We start from the raw sequence: 14,161 nt of genomic DNA, 5'->3' as shown, positions 1-14,161 counted from the left end.
ATGTTGCAGTCCTACAATGCCCCATTCTGATTCCACATCTGAAAGAGGAACATCTCTTGGCAGTCCACTTCCATCCTGAACTATTGCTCTCCTAACATTCCAGGTACACGTGAGGCAAATTCTGGGCAATGAGCTTCAGTCTCTCATCATTAACACAGGCTAGTTCAGTTCTGAGCTTTCTGTGAGTTATGCATAATACTGTGTCCTTGTAACCCGCAATGTGTTTAAGGGACGTTTGGCATGAGAACCACCTTTTCATCTGTGTCATGGTTAAATCCAGAGGTGGAATGTTGTTCCCATAGAAGTCAATGGCAAAATTCCCAGTTATTTCAATGGGGCTGTCGAGGGGCAACCTACTCTGGGAAGCCCCTCGAACTTAGCGCCCCTTTGTGGCCTACCCACTGGGGTCTCTATTTGTGTCCCTCTCTGGGAGACATAATACGGCCCTGCAGCCAAAGTCCGCACCCAGGCCCTAACAGCGGGGTTGATGTGGCCAGGCGACCAAAGTCTATTCCTCAGTCTCCTCTTATTATGTACGATACAGCCCAAAGGCTAAAGACCATCTGCAGGCCCTTATAGACAGCTTAATATGACCTGGTGGGCAGAGTCTATTCATCAGTCCCTTTCGCTAGAGGTAATATGGCTGATAGGCCAAAGTCCATCTGCAGGCCCTTATATCAGGGTTAATACGGTCTTGAGCCTAGTTCACAGGCTTGTAGGTACCTCAAGGCAGCTACGGAGTGGAGTGGGGTACCCGGCCCCTCGCACTCCACCGGGTCCCAGCCCAGGGCTCTGTAGGCAATGGCTGAGGCTGCCACCTGCCACAACATACTGAGACTCTGGGGTGACTCCCCACCCTGGGCTACTTCCTACTGGGGTCTGGCGGATATCTCCCCTGTTGCCTCCCTGCAATCCACTGACCCTGCAGATAGCACCTCTAGGCCTGGCTGCTGCTGGAAGTTCTGGTCACTCTTCCACTCCTGGGTTATCCCAGCAGCTCCTTCCCCATCAGCGGTCAGCCCCGACAAAGTTTTTTATAGACTGGTTCCACCAGGCACATGCCCAGCAGGGATATGCGGGAGGGGCTCTTTCAACCAGTTGGGCAGAGCTTACTCCCTGCTCTCCAGTGCAAGGTTGATATGCCCCATCATCGGGGCCAAAATTTCACCTTGGGTCTTTATAGCCATAAAGGCCAGACCCAGATTTATTAATTCTCAGTAGTTTGAACTATCATTATCTGTACTAGTTCATATCCCTTTACCCATTCCAATTAATTTTTCCTACAGAGAAAGAACTTTCAAGAACCAGCAAAGAAAACATGTCAAAACTCGAAATTCTGAAGAGCTAGCCCATCCAGGCAGAGCTACAGGATTACAGTTAAAAATCATGAAGAGAAGGTAACTGGCAAACTACAGATAAAGGGAATAAAATGTTACCTCTAATGCTGCAAAGGGTTGGGCCCACACAACAAGTGAATAGTCCCATAGGTCTCAGTGCAAAAAGTTGTGCATGTGCCAAAGTCCTTGAACAATCAGGGTCTTAGGTTGTTCATTAATGTTCCACAGGGCTGAATTGAGTGTGTGTGTGTCAAACTGCTCTAGTCCCGAGTGGCTTCCATGTTTGTGGGGTTAAGAGATGATTCTCTTTTCCTATTTTTGTTTAAATAAATGTAACTTTCTATAGCCCTGTTTTATGATCAAGTATTACATGAAATTGACTTGTAGTAGGAGATGATTATATTTCTTTAAATAATTATATAGAGATGACGTGATACTGAATTTTTCTACCCTGTAGCCATGCAATGAAAGTCAAGACCTGAGTGGGACTCCATGATGCAACTGTGAAAAGCTCCTTAAAAACAGGAACTATGGGCAGCTTTCAGACTTGAGAACCTCTGCAGTGAGTCAGATCTGCTGTACATTAGTATTGAAAATGTGACGTCGTTACACTGTGGCAGTGAAAATCTGTTATTTTCTGCATCGGGAGAGGATAATGCTTGTGTGACAACATAATTCACCAGAAATTACTACAGCAATATAGCAAAAGGGTATTCAAGCCTTCCTAGGCTATGTCTACACTGGCATGATTTTCCGGAAATGCTTTTAACGGAAAAGTTTTCCGTTAAAAGCATTTTCAGAAAAGAGCATCTAGATTGGCAGGACGCTTTTCCGCAAAAGCACTTTTTGCGGAAAAGCGTCCGTGCCAATCTAGACACGCTTTTCCACAAAAAAGCCCCGATCGCCATTTTCGCGATCGGGGCTTTTTTGCGGAAAACAGTACTGTGCTGTTTACACTGGCCCTCTTGCGCAAATGATTTGCACAAGAGGGCTTTTGCCCGAACGGGAGCAGCACAGTATTTCCGCAAGAACACTGATGTTCTTACATGAGATCCTCAGTGTTCTTGCGGAAATTCAAGCGGCCAGTGTAGACAGCTGGCAAGTTTTTCCGCAAAAGCAAATGATTTTGTGGAAAAACTTGCCAGTCTAGACACAGCCCTAGAGTTTTGTGGTATAAATGCAGTCCACATGAGCTTCTAGCACCCTCCTCCTCTGTCCCCAGCGTGGCTTTCTGAGCCAAATTCACTTCAGGTGTAATTCCACTGACGTTTCATGGACTTCAGCAGAGCCAGGAATTTCTACACTGGCCACTTATTCCGGAAAATCAGCCGCTTTTCCGGAATAACTTGCCAGCTGTCTACACTGGCCCCTTGAATTTCCAGAAAAGCACTGACGATCTACTGTAAAATCATCAGTGCTTTTCCGGAAAAACTATGCTGCTCCCGTTCGGGCAAAAGTCCTTTTCCAGAAAACTGTTCTGGAAAAGGGCCAGTGTAGACAGCACAGATTTCTTTTCCGCAAAAAAGCGCGTCTACATTGGCACGGACGCTTTTCCGGGAAAAGTGCTTTTACGGAAAAGCATCTTGCCAATGTAGATGCGCTTTTTCCAGAAATACTTATAACGGAAAACTGTTCTATTTTAAGCATTTCCGGAAAATCATGCCAGTGTAGACGTAGCTATCGTGTTTTTAACAGGGTACTATGTTGTATGACAGCTACATTGTTAGTAGCATCAGAGGATTCTCCTGCTCTCAACAGTAGTTGGCTGGATTTTTATGGTGGGAAGAGAATCCATAGTTGGTGATGACTTTCAGGACACTGAGACCTGATCTGAGTTCAGGCTGTGGCAGCAAAGGCAAGAGGTCTAATATTCTTTGCCTCTGTTGAAGAAACCCCTGTTGGCATTACTAGGAGGTAGACATTTGTGAGGCCAGGGGATGTGACCCTCAAGTTCCTTACAATGCAATATTAGTATGACTAACACGGCTACATTTCTACCAGAAGTGTGATGGTTCTTTTTACAGAGCAAATAAAACATCCTGAGGAGCTTATCCAGCTTAGTAAAGTATACTGAAAACGAACTGTTAAAAGAGTTCTAAAAGCACAAATTATTATTTTGAGACAAGATATAAAAGGTGAGAGTAACTAATAAGTAACTTTTCTAAAGGGAGTAAATTTCAATAGGAGCAAACTGCCTGAAGTGAAATTGCCAATAACAATCAATAATAATAGGATATTTCATCAAAATCTTCCAAAAATGCACACAAATACAATATTTTGAGAAAGTTTTCCAAAAAGTCCAAGCTGCTCCTTATGGGCTAGATCCTTTAAGGCTACAAGAAGTACAGATGAGATATAGCATGCCCTTAACTCCCATCAGCCTTGATGCATTCTGAGGCACTCAGTACTTTGTAAGGTTGGGCAGCAAAACCTTTGGCCTTTCCTATGTTGGTGGGGTTAGGCTGGGTCAGGTATTACCCATGTGCAGCAATTCTGTGGAACCACCCTGCAATAATCGATTCCTTTAAAAGAAAACCCCACTCCCTTTTCTGGCTGTGATCCTGAGGGGAAAAGGAGTTCCCACGTAATGATTGTGGTGGTTGAGGGAGATGGGAGAGAGTGATCCAGCCAGAGCTGGGAGGGAGACAGCTCCATAAAGTGCATGCATATGAGGCACTGAAAGAGATTTGGCAAGACAGGCCCCTTGACATGGTTTCTGAACCACTAACAATTGATTCCCCCTCCCCCCCCATTCTGTGTTTGTTCCCTAATATCCTGCTCTCAGTCTCCTGGGGACTGCACACAGGAGATGAAAGCAAAGAAAACCAAACAAGCCATCGGCGGCGCTCACTCGATTGATTTTTACACAAAATTTGCCTTCATGCACGAAGGATGGAAAAATGATCCCATTAATAATGAATAACAAAAACAAATGCAGGGAGGAAATCAATAGAAGCACATTTGATATCATGGGGAGATGAGAAGGAGGGTGGGGAAAAAAACCCTCTACAAGACCAAACCTAGCAACACGGAGATGTATGACTGCTGCATAATGCAGGGGCTGTGTGCTTGGGAGGATGGCTGCCTCTCTGTGTTACACCTGTCAGGGGTATACCCCAGGGAAGCTGGTGTGCAGCAGAAAGTGCTGAACACCTCCCCATCCTGTGTGATATTTATATTTCATGCCAGTACCGCAGACCCAATGAGGGGTGGAATAATGGTTTGAAAAGCAGAAATAGCCTGAATTTGCCTCTGAAATGTGAACTGAACTCTGCTGACAGCTTAAAGATCCAGTTAACTTTCTTTTGTTTTCATTGTCCTTGGATGCTTCTCGGCTTCCCTGTTTCATTCCTGATTGAGAGCGAAGACATACAAGAATAGGCAAGGTGTACCCTAATAACCATGCCAGTACAGTTAAAGGGGTACAGCTCCCCTAGGCTGGAAGCAGCCAAACCAATATAAATAGACCAATGTGGGTGTAGCTTACTGCTGTACAGGAAGAATATTAAGCTATGCTGGAATAAGGCACCTCTGTACTCATATAACTGCATCCTCACTAGGCCTTATGTACTTCAATTTTAAAAAAATCACACTCCTAACCACAATATTTATACAGGTACAAAACCAATATAAACCAAGCCATATTCTCTTTTGGGCACAGCTGGAAATAACAGGATTGGGCTGATTTTTAAAGACATTTCTTTCCTAATTTCCAGGTTTGGATGAATGGTGATGTCAGCGAGGCCAGGATTTGGCCCCGGAAAACCTCTAGTGTTACCAAGCTTAGCGGAGCTGCTCCACCTGCTAGGTATGTGAAAGGTTAACTGGTTAAGTGGTAAACGTCACTCCGAACAGGTAATGCCTATTGGTTCCAGTTATCCAGTGGGGGCTGGCGCAACTCCCTACCTGCCATGGCCAGGGGACTGCTCCAGCCCGAAGGGGCCGATAGCAAACAAGGCTGCCGTGTCTGCAGTGGGCCCGAGTGCGTTGAATGCGGGGGCTGCTCCGGTCAGGGAGGATGTTTTGAAATCTGTAGATTCAGCAACTGGCTTAGAGAACCGAGAAGCTAGTTTGGCTAAGGCTACATTCTGGGATCCCAGCCCTGGGATGTGGTGGTGACTATGTATGTTGGTAGGCTTCATGGCGAAACCCATGGGACAACACTACACTGATTAAGTCCGGGTTTCAGTTAATAAATGAATAACAATATTGCATATATTAAAGCTGATTTGAGCTGCTTTTCCTATGGAAAATTTCTATTTTTAATTAAAAGGTTGTACGTGGAATGTAGCGAAACCAGCATATATTGATACAGCAAGGGGGTGTAACTTGGCCCTACTCAGTCTGAATGAACAGCCAGGCTGATATTTTGTGGGGGCGTTGGAGGCACAGGTGCAGAATGTCCAGACTCAGTGAAGTTCCACTGCACAGCAGAGGAGGCAAGATTTTGGGAGCTCACATAAAGGACTGGAGCAGAAAACTGCACGCACTCCTGGCATGACTGTGTGCAACATGAGTGTGTGCAAAGGGAGGGGAGGGGCAGAGCCTGTGAATCCCCCCTCTATGGATCCTACAGCTACTTTCTCAGCTGCTACAGCAGGGGTGGGCAAAATCAGGCAGGTGGGCCATATCCAACCTGTCAAACATCTCTCTCCAGCTTGCCCAAACAGCCGGCAGCGTGTGTTCAGCTGCCCCTCCCTGCACCTTGCTCTGTCCTGCTAGCTATGCAGAGGAGAGGGGAGAGGGAGTCCTGAAGTCAGGGTGTTCCCCGCTCCTGTACCTCATCTGTGCAGGGCAGGGGTCAGGAAGAGGGAGACACAGCGGAGCTGCTCCAATCTGAAGCACAGAAGCATGGATAACGAATGACTCAGAGGAGAGCCTGTCTGAAATTCTAAGATTTCAGTGCTTGTGCTCTCTCTCTCTCTCTTCCCACCATACCTCATCTCTGCAGCACATGGCTTCTCTCAGAAACTTACCCAGCCGTAGCCAACACGCATACTCTCTGTTTCACTGTCACACACACGGTCAGTAAAACACTGTCTCAGTACCACAGATACACACAGTCACTGTCAGACATACACAGTGGGACACACACCCTCCTGTCTCTGTGCCACGCACATTCAATCTGTATCACAAAGTCTGACACACACAGAGTGTCTCTTTCACACTCACACTCTCTTTCTCTCTCTCTGTAGCCCCCAGCACCTCCCCTTCCGGTGCCCAGAGCCAGCCCGTGACCATGTGCCAAAATTCATGAAGTGCCTCCCCCCCCCATGAAAATTACCACCCACCCCTGTGCTGCAGTGATGAGGGCTATAGAAGTATGCACCCAGACACTTTCCCCCTGGAGCAGATGCATAAAGGCAATGGAAGCTACTCGGGTCTGGGATGAAATTAGCAAGCTAGAATGGACCCATTGCTACTCCACAGCCTTGGTAAAAGGCTTTTTGCCTTCCTGACTCAAAGGAAGTCACCAGTGCCCAGGCCAGCTATTCAGGCAGAGAACTTATTCCACAGGGAACATCTCTAACAACAACCATCATCCTTCTTTCCTAGGGAAGGGCAGCCTTCCTGGTGTGATGAGCTGCTAAGCCTGAAAATGAAGATTTATGCTGGAAAGCCTGGCCGACCCCACAAGGCAGCGTGGCAAGGCATGGAAATGTAATAACGAAAGCTCATCCCTAATAAAACCAACTTTACAGTTAGCTACACAAGGGAAAATGGGACTTTCTTTTCATGCCACCTGTTGTTTCAGTTTAATCAGTCTGGGGATACTAAGTACATTTTGCTGTAGGCTTCATTTGGGCATTCAGAGCAAACAGCACAGAGATACAATGAAAGCGATACAGAAATGCACTGAGTCAAAAAGGAAATAGTCTAGCACACTGGTATGAAGCGAAAGGAATGTATTTTAGTCTCGCATCTTCCCTAGTTATTTCCAGCTAACTACATTATCAAGCAAGGAAGTGGATTTCTCCTTTCACAGCAGAAGCTGAGGTTCATGGGTTACTTCACCTGGACAGTGTTAGATATAAATCTGTTCCTTCAGCAAAGCAAAGATCTGCATTTTGTTCTGTAAAGCAAATTCAGAACTAGGTATTGCGAGAGCACCTATATAATTCTATTCTATTTTATAGGGGGTTTAAAGCAATAGACCAAAGGAGATGAAAAGATGTGACTTTTTTTTTTAAATGAATTGAGCCTTTTAAAGCAGTAATAATGCTACATAATCTAGACCGAATATTTAAAAATATTACTGACATAGGCGAAAATTTTCCAAGCTGGGTAACTAAAGTGAATCCTTCTAAGTCTATTGTTACACTTCAGAATAAAAGTAGCCTGATTTTCAAAGGTTCTGAGTACCTGTCTTTCCCCATTGACTTGACTATGGCTGCTCAGCAGAGCTCAGAATAAGATCTCTTATTCTAATGCATATGGATTTAGGAGGCCAACTTTAAGGCCCACTTTGGGAAATGTTAGTGTCAATGCATTGTCAAAGTTTACAACAAATACTTTGGATTCTCTCTCCTCTGAATATTCAGCCTCCTTCCCTTCCAGATGTGGTGAAGGTTAATTCATTAGTTTGTAGAGGGTTTCCAGGAGGCAAAAGTAATAACAATGATGCCAATAATTAACAATCCTTTGCACCTATAGAGCTCTTTGCAGATTCAAAATATTGGACCAACCAGTAGTCCAAAGAATATGTCCTGACAGGACCATTGGGAAATAGGAAAATGCTAAAGCCCCTTCAGACAAATGGGGAAACTGACACTGGGTTGAAGTGACTGGTCCATGGCTGCACAATGGTAGAAGCAGAATTAGAAGCCCAGACATCTAAGGGCTCAAATTCCAGGCAGAACTCCAGCTCTGGGACTCCATCTTTAGGCCATTCATGCTGCCTTAAATATGTGTCACCTAAGGGCTAGTCTGTGCAGGAAGATAGCCTGGAATAGCATTCCACACCAATGCTCTTCTGTGGCCACACTCATTCTGCTGAAAGTGGACTAAGCCACATACATGAATAAGTGTTGTGACAGACTGCTGGCTAGGCCAGAGCTCTGCCGGTGCAGCCTGGTTGAAAAGGCCAGTTACAGCCAGCTGAGCAAGCCCAGGCCTGAAGGGCTAATGGAAGCAGCTGTGGGCCTCGTTAGCCAGAGGGCTATATAAGGTAGCCAGCGGGGATGTGAAAGGGGAGGAGCTAGGATGTGGCTGAGTGTGCAGCAAGCCAGATGGTGAGGCTGGTTGAATTGCTGTGAACAAAAGCTCTGTAAATAGAAGGTGGTGGGAAATTGGCACTGATGATGGCTCCAGAACAGGTTTCTGGTTGATTTGTGACCCAAGAAGGGGTCCCAAGGCAAGGGGCCTGAGCAAGCACCTTGCCACAGTGGGGAGCAAAAGAGTGGAATAAAAATGTCCACAAGAGTCATTGTAGAATAGCTATTGCACTATGAAACATGCTGACTTATTTCACCATAGCTTCTCCAGGTAGGCATGGTCTAAATGCTGAATATTACTATTACTTTATTATTTTGAGGTGCCTGTTGGAAAACTGAGAGCTCATCCAATAGCTCATGGATCCATATTTGGAAACAGCTGTTGTTTCAAGTGATCAAGAAGCAAGCGGTCAGGAAACCCTCCAGTCTAAGCATCTGAGAGAAATCCAGAGCCAGGCATTTCCTCCAGGATTGGAAGTAAGCTAAAGATCTTCATCTCTCACAGCCTGATTTGTAACCCAAACTCTGTGGTTGAGCGTGATCCTTAATGCGGGTTATTATTTATAAATTATTGAGGAGTGCAATATCTCTCCATTTACTGAGTGTCATAACAAAAGAGCAGAGAGAGAAACCAAGCCATCATCTACCAAAATAACACAGCATTTGGGCAGTGCAAAAGCACTAAATAATTCAGCATCTATTTAAAAGTATAGCATTTTGTAACTTCCCCGGAACCACCTTGGTCTGGATTCATGTAGCTCAGAATTTGGAGACATGCCTCCCAGCTTGCATGTAAGTGCCTCTGTTCTGGAGAAAGAGGTACAGGGAGTGGGTGGGAAGGCCAATCACACTGACAGCATTTACCACAATCTTAAACTTGCATGAATTTGGTGAACCAAATGCACAAGGAGCAGCAAGGCTGGAGGGTTTCCAGTAAGCCCTCTGATTTTTCTGTCTACAGCATGAGAGTTTTGTAAGTTTACGTGTGCCCCCATTTACACATGTATATAATATGCCTTTGGGCCCAGAAGTGGATGAGAGGTTTGCCTGACTAAGGAATAACATATTGGTCAGTAAGATTTTGGAGCAGAATCCTCAGCCTTTTTGTGTCACCCTGGTACATAGCTGAGAATCTGTGACTGTCAGATTGTGGGTGGGGAGAGCATAGAAACAGCTTCTCCTCCAGGTATACTGTGTTAGGGGTGCACCCACAGAGGCTGTTCCAAGCTAGCTTAAGTTAGAATAGCTCAAAGGCACTGGCAACTCCCCAGTCAGGGGTGGGGAACCTTTTTGTGGTCAAGAGCCAATGATTCACAAAAAAAATCAGTCGGAAGGGCCCTGGAGGCTTATCGGCTTGCCCTACAGCTGTCCAGCATGGCTCCCCATTCCAGCCACCCCATGATAGGATGACAGACCAGAAAGTGTCTGACTGCTATATTAAATTGGCCTGTGGCACATAGGTTCTCCTTCTCTAAGTTTTGGGAACAGAAAAGGCATTGTCAGACCCAGCAGTTTTGGATGAAACTTTGGTTTTAATTTTATTAGGGAGAGCACAGAGTGAACTTAGGGGCATTTAAAGTGCCTCAGAACATGTTGTTGGCTTGCAAAATTAGACTGAGTTCCTGAATAATTTCCCCCTGTAATTTGAACCCATAATTTTTAAAATGGTCATTTGATTGTAATTGCTTGTGGGTGCCCGTGCACACATACAGCTGTAGCTATGGGAAAGCCTGTTCTCTGTAATAGGGCTATCACAAGAGAGTGCCCTGTATATAATATTCACACTGTTTACACATAGTCAAAATTAGATCAACTGGATTACCCACTCCAATACTTTTTTTTACTATAATCCCAAACAAATCACTTGTTCCCCACACTATGGCTAATGGTGAAGGAAACCTTCAATAGTGACTTAATGCATCTTTAAGCACCTTGGCCCCATATTTCATTTGTTACCCCAGTGTTGCTGAGCCCTCTGAAATTCAAAAGAGCATTCTGGGCAGTGGCATGCAGGTGATGAGGAGGGTTAGTTAGAGTCTTTGTTTATATAGCAGCACCTGAATGGTTTTTCTTCAGGCACCCAGCTAGTTCTTAGCTGCGCTGTGATCTGACTAGGGACAGCACATGGAATGACTTGGGTTGTGTTTATGGATGGCCCACTGAGTTTCTTATATCAGGAGGGAAAAGAGTCCAGTACAACCATTATCACTGCTGAAATCATAGTGATGCTGTTGCATGAGAGGAAGATTTCAGCAGCCGCATTCTTGTGAGAACTTCTGACTAGAACAAAAAGGTCTGGTAAGCAATGGTCAAATCTACAGCTGTTGGACAGAAGTGAGAGGAATGTAACTACTTAGCAAAGTCTCTCACTTTTCTAATGTCTACACTGCAGTTAAGCCCCTTGGCTGGCCCATGAGAGCTAACTCAGCCTTGGGCTGCAAGGATGTTTCATTACAATGTAGATGCCTAGCTTGTGATTCCAGACTTTAGGACCCTACCAAGTGGGAGGGTTCCAGAGTGCAGCAGTCACACCCTCTGGAGGTGAAGTCAGCTGACATGGCACAGCCATGGGTGTCTAATTGCAGCGGAGACATGCCCTCTAGGTCAAATCTGCAGAGTAGATCCCAGATGGAGCATCTGTAAAAATTCCCTCACATCTGTTGTGCAACTAAAATCCTCATTTGTCTGTGCAAATGAGCATTTGCACATTCACAATGGATCTTTGCCTAAGTGCTTGTTTGCCTGCCTACTTGCCCAGTTTGCATGCACAAATGTGGTGCTTTGGAGCACAGCAGGAGCACACACATGGAAGTGCACTTGTTGATCTTGATTTGAACATTCATACATGCCTCCTGTACATTAGCCCCACTGACAAATGTGTTTTGCAGGGCTCTGGATTGACTGGAGGTGGATCACTACTGTGTCTTAGCAAGGTGCTAGAAACTGGGTATGACCCAGCTTGAAACTACCTTTTGAGGCCCTCAGATAAAACCAGTTCCTTACAGCTTCCCATCATTTTACTGTGGTTGGTTTTAGCTGCCCTCACCATCGCTTCTTGATGTCACTTCTGAAGTGCTGGGGGAACAAATCATGGAGCTGAGGGAAGATGGGAGAAAAAGCTGGTACAGCAGCACATGCTCAGGGCCAGGCTTTCAATAAAACATCTGTTCCCTGGGAGTCACCTGAAGCTAAGATCCATAGGAAAACACAAAAGGCAAGTGAAAACTGATAAGACACTAATATATTTGGGCTTCCCTGTGTTACATGTTCTAAAAAGAAAAGATAAAGCGGATTGTAGATGTTCCTGCTTTTCAAATGCACAGAGAGCAGAGCCACAAGTAGAAACTGCAGTATTTATGGGAGACAGAAGAACATCCCTTTCATCTCTGGCGTTTGAAATTTTCTTTCAGAGTTACTTATGGGACAACGGTACACAGAGCTCTCCTGCATACACGGTATAATTCACACAACAGAAACTACATTAAAAGAATGTTGTGCTTAGAAATCAAACCACTAGAAAATGCGAGGAAATGTTTTGGTGAAAGACTTAAGCCAGTGCTGGATATACAGGAAAATATCCTCCAAGTGAAAATCTCATTGTACCTCGTGATGAGATTAAAAATGGCAAATTCCTGACATACTTTTGGGATGTCATCTGGTTTAGATCTCCATTGTACCCATTACAGATACCCCATCCTCTTTGCTCCACATAAATAGCATCCTCCATTGTATGTGATATAGGCTCAGTGCTTGATTTCCTAATGTACTTCTACAGTACCGTGATTGCCTATACAAACTGGGTATTTGGAAACATAAATGCTCATTTACTTGTCCCACTGACCATTTACTTAAATACCTATACATATCCAGTTTGCGTGTATAATCTGCATAAATGTCTGTGAAATTAAGCACACAATTTTACATATGCAGTCAAATACAGACCTGATATTCAGATGTGGTGTCAAGAAGTGAGATCCCCTACTGAAATCAATGGTATCACACCCATTTACAGTAAGTCTAAATTCAACACTCAAGTTCTGTTGGGGCAAAATTTCAGACCTAGCACACCTTCAAAAACTCACGTGCATCCATTAATTGCCTTTCAATATAATGGGTACCCTGGAAAGATGTGCACCTTCCATGCCTGCAAAAAACAGCACTTAAGATTGTGCAAACTGTTCCAAGTTCCAAGCTGAAGATTTGCACAACTCTTTGCATATGTACATTGCTGCTGAAATAGATGAATGTGAAATTTTGCAGATGCTCCTGTTTCACCCAGGTTCAAAAACCAGCTCTTAAGATTCTCTTATCCTGTGAAGCATCCTGCATTTCCCATTTCATTATTTCATAATATTTTTTTTCAGAAATGTTTGCTCTTCCCAGAAAAGGTATCAGATTGAGGGACTCGGAGACTGGAAGTGTCTAACCACAAAACAGGTGCAGCCTTGGCAGTAGCCATGTTGGTTTCCCCTACACTCTATCCCATGTGCCTCAACCCTGAATTATGGGAACTAACCCTGGGGATAAGATCACAGCTCAGTGTCTGTGCCATATTCAGAATTTAGCCTCCTTGCTGAGACAATCAGGGTGGTGCTATAACTACCGTTTTGACAGTGGATTTTTGTGAGATCAATGCCCGCCCTGAGGGAACTGCATAAGGACAACAAAACTCATTTCATATAAGCGTGGCTAAATTTGATCTAACAATCTGGACAAAAGATCTGTATCACATCTCCAGTTCCCCTGGATAATGTCACAGTATGATCATTTAAATCAACTGTCATATGCTGTCGTGCATTGGCTGAGGCATTGGTGGAACAGGCTATGGGTAAAATCCAAGCTTCACTGGAATCAGTGGAATTGTGCTATTGACTTCAAAAGGGCCAAGATTTCAGCCTTCCAGTTCTTCGCTAGATGTAATAGCTTGGTTCTTTTGTTGAAGACTGATGTGTTAAATATTCCTTCAGTAGCTCTCAGCACTCAGGGAAAAAATGTACAGGATCTGAAGCAGATGATATTTAAAGTTTGATATCTCATCTGTTTCAAAATAGGCTTGTTTTTCCCAAACGCCAAAACAGATTAGTCCGCAAACATTACCGCATCATGGAATAAGTGCCTGCAATTCCCTCCTCCCCCCCAAAAAATAAAATAAAAACCCAGCCAACCCTCTTTAAGTACAGGTAGTCCCCGGATTACATGGATTCGACTTACATTGGATCCCTACTTACAAACGGGGTGAGGCAACCCCGCACTACCTGCTTCCCCCCAGCAGACCAGGGAGACGCGAAGCTAGTGCGCCCCCCTCCCCCCCGAGCAGACCAGGGAGACGCAGAGCGGCTTTTCTCAGCAGACACCTCATCTTGAGAATAAAGGACTGAGGGAAGTGAGGCGTGGGAGAATAAAACTGAGCTCTGGAGAAATGTTTGGCTAGTTTCCCCTACAATATGTACCAGTTCCGACTTACATACAAATTCAACTTAAGAACAAACCTACAGTCCCTATCTTGTATGTAACCTGGGGGCTGCCTGTAACACAGTAAGAACATATAAAAACAGTTGAAAAAACATTGCTTCTGTTTGTTGCTTGCTTCGTTTTTATCTGCTGCTCTAT

The 14,161-nt window shown here is 44.7% G+C and overlaps 1 long non-coding RNA gene across 2 annotated transcripts; it reads left to right on the top strand.

Annotated features, from left to right (window-relative positions):
• Nucleotides 1-8,517: 8,517 nt before the first annotated feature.
• On the top strand, nucleotides 8,518-12,528 carry LOC142818667 (uncharacterized). 2 transcript variants are annotated; one of them, XR_012896249.1, is made up of 3 exons: nucleotides 8,518-8,569; nucleotides 8,872-9,028; nucleotides 11,588-12,528. It is a non-coding gene; the product is annotated as an uncharacterized LOC142818667 (long non-coding RNA). The 2 variants fall into 2 exon arrangements; XR_012896250.1 differs by lacking the exon at nucleotides 11,588-12,528 and adding an exon at nucleotides 11,440-11,581.
• The last annotated feature ends 1,633 nt before the right edge of the window (nucleotides 12,529-14,161 follow it).

Source organism: Pelodiscus sinensis, chromosome 17, assembly GCF_049634645.1.
Source record: "Pelodiscus sinensis isolate JC-2024 chromosome 17, ASM4963464v1, whole genome shotgun sequence".
Classification (NCBI taxonomy): Eukaryota; Metazoa; Chordata; order Testudines; family Trionychidae; genus Pelodiscus; species Pelodiscus sinensis.
Note: the sequence above shows the minus strand (reverse complement) of the source record. Positions and strands in the feature narration are given on the sequence as shown.